The sequence below is a fragment of the Pseudonaja textilis genome, chromosome 3 (assembly GCF_049901715.1).
Source record: "Pseudonaja textilis isolate UNSWEBS1 chromosome 3, rPseTex1.2, whole genome shotgun sequence".
Classification (NCBI taxonomy): Eukaryota; Metazoa; Chordata; class Lepidosauria; order Squamata; family Elapidae; genus Pseudonaja; species Pseudonaja textilis.
Window position 1 is genome coordinate 122,248,162 of NC_141992.1, and position 10,714 is coordinate 122,258,875.

The 10,714-nt window shown below is 36.7% G+C and overlaps 1 protein-coding gene across 1 annotated transcript in view; it reads right to left on the reverse strand.

Moving 5' to 3' along the window:
- Positions 1–10,714, reverse strand: part of CDH12 (cadherin 12) — a 787,338-nt gene that overhangs the window by 15,947 nt on the left and 760,677 nt on the right. The gene's annotated exons all lie outside the window — the stretch shown is intronic.

Sequence of the window (10,714 nt, forward strand, 5' to 3'; positions counted from 1 at the left end):
ATGGCATTTGAGTGTAATACAAGGAAAAAAACAGCAATAAAGGATAGGATAACAGAGCTGAAAGTCAAGCATGCAGAGAATTGTAACATATTACATTACCATTCTTTAACATAATACTGTTTAAATCAGGCCCAGGATTAGTGAGGGATTATTCAGGAACAGAATCAGAATTTTTTTAATCATTTTTTATTATTATTAAAGAATAGCTATTTGTGCTAGAGCAAGTCACTAAATTTGCATGCATAGAAAATGGCAGCCTAAAGTTTACAAACCTTCCCTTAAATAATAATAAAAATAAAATAAATATTGAGGTTTTATAGTTCAGTATATGTCATGTGAACTTTGTTTTTCTATTGTTCAGTTGAATGACGTACTATTAATCATGAAAATTCATATGTCTCTTCTGAATCCATTGAAATGTAATCCTAAATAAATGTTCATAGGAGTCAAGCTAATATCAGTGCCAACAAGCAAGTAAATAGATGTGTTACAATATAAAGTCATAGGTTACGAAGTGTTGGTGTTGCAGTGATATTATTCAATGCTCTATTTAAAGAACCAGGTATTTGCAGACAAGGTACTAAGATTGAATGAAACAATTCCTTGAAAAAAAATAGAATTCTGTCAATCTGTGAGCTTAGAGCAGGAGTGCTTATAGGGAAGAAGGTCAACAATGTAAAGACAGCACTTGTGATTGCATAACTGACACTTTTTAAAACATGATCTTGGCTGAGAGCAAACAGTAATGTATCTGACTCTAATCAGGTTCGCACAATGTATTGTTTTAGTTAATTTAAAGAACAAACCAAATTTGGTTGGTTTCATATGATATATTAAGACAGCAGTCCCCAAACTTTCCAACTTTGTGAACTGGTGGTAGTGGCAGGAGTGGGGTAAAGAGAGGGTGTGTGCCCACCTGCTGCTTGCATGGCCCGGTTCCAAACTGACTGGGGCCTGATACGGGGCCACAGCCTGGGATTTGGGGACCCTTGCATTAAGATGTAAGCCACAATATCATAATACTGAGGACTGTGTAACATGCTAATTGAAAGCAAACCAACCATACAACAGCTTAGCATAATTTCTGAACTGTATTTATATAAAACCTGGTCATTTTTCAAGATTCAATTACAAGATCCCATTAACTTCAGTTCAATTAACTTGAGCTGTCAAAAGGTATAAAAAAAAAAACCCACCATGGACATGGTTTTTGCTGACAACTGGAAAAAAAATGCAAACAATGTAAATGCAATTTAGTTGATAAGTGCCTAAAGCAAAGGTGTTAAACTCACATCATCATGGTGACATCACATGACATATCAGGACTTTCCCCCCCTTCACTAAACTGGGCAGGAGCGGGGACAGCGCATGATGCATCCGGCTTGTGGAGCATGAGTTTGACTCCCTTGGCCTAAAGTATGACCATGGGCAGGCAACTCTTGCAACTTTGAACCTTGATTGTGATTATCCCCCTATCCATTGTAGCTTCAAATGGTCATTAAGCAACCTCTTGTAAATCAAGGACTATCTGTATTCAGTGTATGCCCTGCTGTTAGTTGTGAATCCAAATGATTTGCTGCAAATGTTGGATTGAATAATGTAACAAGGACCATGGATTTAAAAATTAATACACCAAAGACCAAGGCAATAGCATTTGACAGGAAAAACAGAATTAATTATTTTAAGTTATACTTAAAAAAAAAAATAGCAGATAATTTAATGTACTTTCATAGAATTTTGACTAAAGGTGGAGAAATGGATGGAGAAATGGTCTGTAAGTTTTGGCAGAAACATAGTGAATAGCTTATTGTCTTTTTATGTATGAAAATAAAGGAAAATGTTAAAGGAAGGGACAATTGCTTTATGTTTGATTTGATAAATGGAAATGAGAATTGAGGATGGCAAGTGAAACACAAAATTAAGTGGAATTCTGTGGCAATGTAACAGTTCACAATTGTGTATGGTAAAATAAAAAGAAATAACTTGAAGAATGGATAAGTCCTGAATTAATGTAGATTGAATACAAGAGTGACTTATCAGAATGGAACAAATACATGAAAATAAATTCGCCAAATAGAAAGAGTAAATTATTGAATCACAAAATAAATACATGAAGGAAGAATTGACATCCTTTTCTCTCTAGCATGTTCTACTACAGACACAATGAAAATGGAAGAGGAATAGAATTAAGTTTCCATGCAGCCAGCTTATTCATAGGATTTAGCAAGTTCAAGACCAGTGGATCCAGCTTGCATCGAGGCATAAAAGGCTGTGGGAACCAGGCAGAGGACAAAGAAAAGGCAATACAATAAAATGATTCAAAGTGAGACTGTCTTAATTTTGGCTTACCATAAGTCTACTTGGAAACTTACTTATTAGTTTTCAAGATCAAGTTCTTTTCTTGACTAGCATTAAGAACCCTCATGAAATCTATGCTGTTCTCACTTTTTGTTAGCTACAAATAGCTACAATTCATCTGACTTTAAGTGGGTTACAAGTCAGTAAATAACTATAGTACTAATTGAAGAATACAAAGCAAAATGATATATAAATTCTTCCATAGTAAATGCATCATCCTAGAATATAACATACAAGATTCAACATTCATGGTGCTGCATTTTACTTAGGACAAGAAAATTATTAGTCTTTGGAGGCTTTCTGAAATAACTGGATGGTAACAAATTTCTTGAAAAAGTTGGAGAAAATTATGAGTTCCCTCAGCACTCTTATCTCTTCTCAGTCACCTAAGTGATGAGGTCCAGGCTTGCCCATCTGCTTAATCAGGATACAACTTGTGAAGACTTCAGTACCCATATTAAGAGTCTGCAGAATTTGGGCAACCACACAAGGAACACATTTAACAATGTTTCCTTGGGCAATATTTCAAGCACAGAGTCAAGTAAGCTTATGTACAAGAAAATGCAGAAAAAGAAATTGCAATGACTACTATTAGGATATAGTCAATTTAATTTATTAAGTAACCTTGAAAATCTTCTATGCAGTTAGTTAGAGCTTTCAAGAATTTTGTTCATCTGCAGTATGCTAATGCTTGTGTGCTAATGCTTGGCTCTGATATTGGCCACATTCTGGTACTTGCAAGGATACCTTAATCTTCTTCCTGTGAGCTATAAAATGCCCCTATCTAAAAAGGAAATACTGTACATTTAATACAACTAATTCTATTCCAAGTACAACCTCAGATATCCATTTTTCACGTAGTCCATGTTGGAAGAGGCCGTACTCAATACCACAAGGGCAAGCTCCCTTGTTTAGCAAGGAAACCCTTCCCTTGAAAATAATTTGATTAGCTAATTTTATATAATATTTGACTATGAAAACTGTGGGTTCAATATATTTTGGTATTAAATCGCTAAATAGTCTGTGTACACAAAAGTCTGTGTTTGTACTTAAAAAGGCATTTTAAAATACATGCCAACCTAGAATCAGTGAATAGCTAAATCCTTAAAGTGTGAACTTAATTATTTCTCTTTTGTTTGTTTTTTATCTCTGGCTGCTTCTGAGTTACTCTGACCTGAGCAAGCATGGTTTTGCTGCAAATGCCCAAGATGCAAAGTATTCATTTGATTTGACAAGATGCAAAAACTAATTTACACAGATAGCCCTAGAGGTTCAAAGAGTCAAATGAAGCAGAGTGAGGGGAAAAGAGTTGCTAATGTTTCCCAGAGAAGAAGACATGTCATGTCTCTTTTCAACAGATTTGTCTGTGCATTAGAGAGGTGAAAAAGTGACTACGTTGCAGTCATCAACACATCCTAATTGCTGTCTAAACATTTCATCACTCACCACCCTGTTTTTCTTAGATGAATTTGCGCATTTATTAAATAAATTGTCTTGGCAAATTTGTTATCATCTCTTTATTTCTCATAATGAAATCAAGAATATATCAATATATTTTTTCTTCTTTCCTCCGTCCCTCCCTCCCTCTCTCCCTTCCCTTCTTCTTAAAGCATATTAGATTATGATTATTCTCAGGCTGTGACAAGACAGAAGGGAGAAAGTCAATCCTCCACCTCAATGTCATAGAGATTCCTCAGCAGACACTTTGGTCAAAGATATAATATGTGGAACCATTTTAGTAGAGAAAAATAATTAGAATGAATGTCAACAAGAGAAAAAAAATGTATTCCCACAAGACGGAATGCAGGAGAGAATTTGCAATTACAGTATGTTGATCCAGAATGTTTTCCAATGTCAGTACAGGATAAATCTATGAAAATGTATCTCTCTCTATCCCTCTCCCCTCCCTCTCCCCCCCCCTCTCTCTCTCACACACACATACACACATAGGTAGCCTTCTATACAAAATTATGAGTATTTCTGAAGCTCTGTTACACTTAGAGACACTATTTTTAAATAATACAAATTGTTGTACTTTCCTCATACAATTATGAGTATACCAAAAGTCAGATTCAACCCAAAGGAGACTTTAAGATGAAAAAGAAATTAAAAATTGATTTCCATGGCATATGGATCCTAAACCTGGCATAGTGGAGGTCAATTCCCTAAAGTCTAAAAAAATGTAACAATCTTGTTCCATTAATTTTTAAATTACATCTCTCCAATTTGCTCTTCTTCCAGTGTTTGGTTTTTCTCTTTTCACAGTCCTGATGGTTTTGTTCTTCACCTAGTTAACACTTCTTTTTTTAAAAAAAAAAAACTGTTTTGGTTGTGTCCAAACAAAAAAGTAAAATAAACTCAGCATTGTCAATCATCTTTTGAAAATAGTCTCCTTTTTTTCTATTCTTTAAATAAGTGGATTTCCTTTCCACTGTCATTTAGCTATTATCTTCTGATTCCCATATGTCAAAGCAAACAGATTTGGAAGACTTTGTCCCTTATAATATATGATAAATTATACAGACTTAGTATTTCTCCTACTAACATGAACTGTTTTGGATTGTTTTGCATCCTGGAGTTATGCCATCTGTTGTAAAAGCATAGATCTATTGTCTTGTTGCTCTCTCGTTTGTTTTCCAGATGATAGATCAGTGTAATAGACATTGTGAAGGCTAAAACTGTGTCTGGGAAGTATCTGAGAGAAAATGAATTAATTTGTAATGAAATTGCACAGCACATTATATTGGTGATTGCATAGAGAAAAACATATTATCTTCCTAAGGACCTATTTCTTTTCTACCCCTTTCTCCTGTTCTACTTTGCAAGTTTTTCTTTTAAAATATTTCAAAACTGACACAACAGATTATTTACCCTGACAAGGCGAACTAGATCTTTAAAAGCTAACACAGCATAATGGTTGTAAGACACACTCAGAAATTGTAATCAAACAAAATCGTCTGAAGGTAATTTATGATTTTACTAACATTTATTTATTGACTTTCAGTTTAAATTAGGGACATAAACCTTATGTAGTAGTGAAATCTAACACATCATTAATTAAGACCTGTGTGTATTTTCTGCCCCTCAGTTATACCAGGTAATAAATAAGCAAAACCAGTTTAATAAAGTGGCAACTACTTAAAAATGTTGAAAATTACAATCCTTTTTTTAAAAAAAATATCATTTAAGTGCCAGTACATATTGTACATGTATAAAATATGAGGGTATAACTAAAGCATTTTTATTTGTATAAAAAAACCATCTAGTAGTATTTATGTGAAAATAGGTAGTCCACACTCACTGACCACAAATGGGACCTGTGATTTCAATTCTGAGCACCTTATCACTAAGCAAAATATCATGTGACTATTTCAGACTTACAACATCACTTTTGCTTCCATGGTTTAGCAAATCATTATGATCATTATTTGAGACATCACACAACTGCAGTTTGTGCTTTTATGGTCAGCTTCTCTATTGATTCTGCTTATCAGAAAGTGGTCTAAGCAGGGGTTGCCAACCTTTTGGACCTCAGGGACCATCAAACTCATAATTTTAAATCCCAGAGATCACTAATATGAATTCTGACTTATGGTGGCTTGCTGACATTGGTGGGAGAGAGAGAGAGAGAGAGAAAGAGAGAGAGAGAGATCTGATCTAACCTCTTTCTCCCTCTCCCTCCCTCCCTCCCTCTCTCTCTCTCTCTCTCTCTCTCTCTCACACACACACACACACACACACACACACACACACACGAAGGGTTGGGATTCAAATTTCATAACATCCGGTTCTATGGGCATGGCCTAATTTGTGGGTGTGGCTCGGTGGTCATGTGACTGGCTGGGCATGACTTGTATGTAAATATTATAAATATTTATGTAAATATTGGATTTTTTTTTATTAAAAAAGCAACTTTTACCCAACATCAGGCAAAGCAGGCAGGCAGATTGAGTTGCTCACACAATCACAGATTCATTCAGAGATCTATCTATCTGCCATTGGCTACCTGAGTCTGCACTGACAAATAGAAGCTTCAGTCCTAAGGAAGGTTCAGCTCTGCTTAAAAGCTGAGCTGAATATCTAAAGATTAGTTAAAAAGCAAGAAATCCAATAGTTTCCTGCTTTCTAGCTAATCTAAACTTTCTGGCACAGCAGAACCGCTGATGGTTGGGGGGAAAAAAGAAAAAATAGCAACTTAGCAGGCAAGTTTGCCAGGTAAGGAGTGAGTGGGGAGGAGGTTCCTGCGGGCCATGTGGGAGGAGCAGCCTTGTGTTCCTGGGCAGCCTGGATTAATTGCTTTGGGGAGTGCTCTGGGGGTGACATTTCTCTGCTGACCACCAAAATTTTCTCACGGACCACCAGTGGATCATGGCCCACTAGTTGGCAACCACTGGTCTAAAGCACACAAATGCCAATTAAATGACTATGGGACACTGCGACACTTGTAAACACTTCCAGTTAGGAAATACCTGAATATCAGTTGTATGACTCTAAGACAGCTGCAACCCTTATAAATGCAAGGATTTGTTGCACTTAGCTCAGTGGCAGAATTGCTCCTCTGAACTCATGGCTCTCATGGGTTCAAGAAAACTGAAGGATGTCCTCTTGAAAGCTCAGTGCAGTTGCTTTAAAAGCCCCTGTAGACTATTGTGTGCTTCACTGGTAATTCTGACAGGGACGGGGGGAAATAAGCAAACCTTTGGAAACCTATGCAGAAAAGTCAGCAGACAATATGATAGTTCTGTATAGGATTTCCATCCATCTCTATCCCTATCCCTATCTCTATTATCCCTGTCCCTCTGTCTGTCTGTCTTCTAGCTGTCTAGCTATCATCTGCAAATTTTATTAGACTTATTTGCCACTTTTTCTTCAGAAGCTTAAGAATGAGTTCATGGTCTTTCACCCCTGCCCATTATATTTATATGACTACTTGATAAATCACATCTATCTATCTTATATGCATTCATCTTTGTCTTTGCTGTTACCGTTAATCATATTCACAAGAGTTTAGGATTTTCAGAAATTGTCATATTTCTCAATATCAAAAACAGGCAGAGTGAAATGAATAAATGGTGCTTTTCTAAAGCTGCAAATTTCCTTTTTCTGGGAGTAAATCTCCAGGAATACATTCCTGCAATTCTTAACAATTAATAATATTTTTTAGTAATTGTGTCAAATATTTTATTAATCCATCTCTACAATATTTTACATTTTGAAAAAGAGAATGTAGAAGAAGTGTAGATAAGAGCAACAAAGATGGTAAAGGGGTCTGGAGGCCATATCATACAATAAATAGCTAAGGGAACTAGACATGTTTGGCCTAATGAAAAGGAGGCTCAGAGGAGACACAATAGCAGTTTCCCAATACTTGAAGGTCGGTCACAAGGAAGAGAATATTGATTTATTCTTCATAGCACCTGAAGGCAGGACAAGAGGCAATGGGTGGAGGAACATTCAACCTATAATAAGTAAGGATTTAGTTATTATATCACAATGTCAGTGTATATTCATGAACTGGAATAGAGCTTGGTAACAAGGTCAGCCAATGAATAGGCATAGCAACTAAGTCAGCCAATGAGGATTGTTTTGAAAACTGAAACTAGAAGTAGCCTAGCCATGGCTCTGTATAAAGCTCTGCAACTCTGCAGCTATGTTAAGCTCTGCAACTGTGAAGCTATGTTGACTTCTGAGTCTATCTATTGAAAATGAAACTGCTTCTCTCCTCTGCTGTGTATAATGCTTGCTACTGAAGTTACTTGCAGCATGTTTTTGTCTGAGTTTGCTCCATGTTGGAGAAATCTACAACTGGTTTGTAAAATCTACTTATTATGTTTATAAAGATGTTAAATGAAGCATCAGCCATTTGTGTTTTTTTTTCTGGTGCTAAATTAATGCTGAAAAACTCTGAATACACAAGCTGACACTTTTGGATTTGCATGTAAAATCATGGTACACACAAAAAATACTGGTACACATATATCTTGCATTGTCCCATCTGATTCCCACCACTAGTTACCTACATTACTAAAAAAAAAGCTTGCAATATTACCATTGCGACATCAGAAAAACTCTTATATTGTTTATAGAGAGAATGTAAGTATGCATTGCAGCCATCGAAGTCTAATAAGTGATGTATGATGGAATCACCATCCATCCTAATTTAAGGTGTTCTTTTTTTGTGAAAATGAGATAAATGTAAACCTTTTCTGTTCTTTCCAAAAGGCCTCCCTATCCCACCCCAACATGCAGGACTCCAAATCAGTCAAATAATCTTATGCTAATGACTAGACTTCTCAAGACTGACTGAAAGGACCAGCCTTTCCACCCTTCAAAAATTAAGTATAGACTCTTGAAAACTTTGTATTTCAAAAGGACTCTTTTATTGAAGAGGGATAAAAGCAAGTCAAAATTCAAAGCAGGATCTGAGGTCCCTCAGGGCATGCAACTAGGATAAAGGAAATTAGAAACCCCTCCCAACAGTCCAATGTGGATTCTACCAATCTGCAAGTGTGAAGATGTTATTCAACCAGCACCTCTGAGAAAACAGATAAGGAAAGTTTCCCAGGGTCATCTTCCAGTACTGCCATCCACATGGCCCCTTCTCCCCTTGCATCTCTCCAAGAGATGAGAATTTTCGAGGCATCTGGGGCACCAGGCAACAGTTATAAATCGTGTAAAAGGTTATACAAAAGACAAGGTAAGAAATAGGATACTTAGGCTACATAGAGAGGAAAAGAATTAAATGTATCAAATCCACACACACCCCTTCTTCTATTGGAGAATGGCAGATACATGGATCCAACACTGACTGTGCTGCCTCATTAAGGAGAGGAAAGGAAGAGGGAGGCTTTCCAGGAAAGGATGAGTGAAGAATAGTGGGAGGGCATTATAAGCATACATACATACATACATACATACATACATACATACATACTCCCAGCAGGATCACCCAGGATCATTGCACTTGTCCAGTGTAGCTCTTCTTCCAAAAGAGCCACTGGCAATCTGGCCTTCTATCTCTTCTCCATGTGACCAGCATGAGTCCAGACCTTGGGGCCTATTCCTCCATCTCACCAATCCTGTTGCTTCATCAACATGTCCTCTAAAATCCAGTGAGAGGTCTATCCAGTCTTTCTCTTGTGGCAGCCAGGATACAATCTCTAGGCCAATAGCAGCCATCCTCTTTTCTCTGGGGTGGCAATCTCATAATCTCTCTTTCTTTCTGAAGGAGTGCAGCATCTTTCCCTTGTAGCAGCTTTGTTCTTTCTACTCCCTCTCGGTCGTTTTTTCCTCAGCTTCCTCTAAGTTCAGCTTTACCCCAGCTCCTTCAAGCTGTCCTTGAGTTCCCTGAAGCTGTCCTCTTACTCCTCCTGCTATCTTACCCAGAACAAAATGTCCCTCAGGGTCTTTTCCTGTCTCCATTCCAGGGGCAAGGCCCTGACCAGATAGGCAACCAGGGAACATTGTTAATAGAGCAGGCTATGCTAGTTCAAGGATGCAGGCACCTACATCAGGTAGTAGTAATAAAGAGAGATGAAGGAGGTGGATGATCCTTTAGTGTCATTGGCAAATGCATCCATTTGTACTGTTTAGGAGAAAGCAATAGAAAATAAACTACTGGGTTTTTCAAAAAAACAAGAAAATGACATGGAGAGAATACAAAAAAAATATTGAGAATGTTTTACTATATTATGAGACACTTAGATCAGATGGCACTCAATATGTCACCAATAAGAGCTGAGGAACTTTTAGAATGCAATGATATTTATGAAGTTGCTAGATTAAAAGGCTTCTGGGTTATCTCACTGCTGATGTTACCACACTGGAAGAGAAAATCCAAAGCTACAAAGATTGAATTATAGTGGGAATAGCTAACGTAAAAGCATAAACAGAGGAATGCTCAACACAGTGAAGATGAAACAGCTTCACATTGACATCTTAAGCATCAGTGAATTGAGGTCCAGTGGGAATTCACATTTTCAGTCAGAAGATCAGCTGTTCATTATACAGGCATTGAAAACAAAGAGGCAACTATGATACTTTTGTAGTTAGGAAGGTTATATACCAAGAACAGAATTTGAATACAATGCAATAGTGATTGAATAATATCAATTTGAGGACAGTTCTTTACCATGACAATTATCCACATTTATAATCCAATCACTGACGCAGAAGAAGAGAATGTTTGTCAAAACATTGAAATAAGCTTTGTTTATGGAATGCCAAAGTTGGAAATATTGAAGAAAATGTAGTTGTATTATATGGTTTAAGAAACCAAAATGAAGCAGGATAACAACTTATAACATTCTGCCAATTCAATTATTTCTTCATTGCTAATACTATCTTTAAACAACCA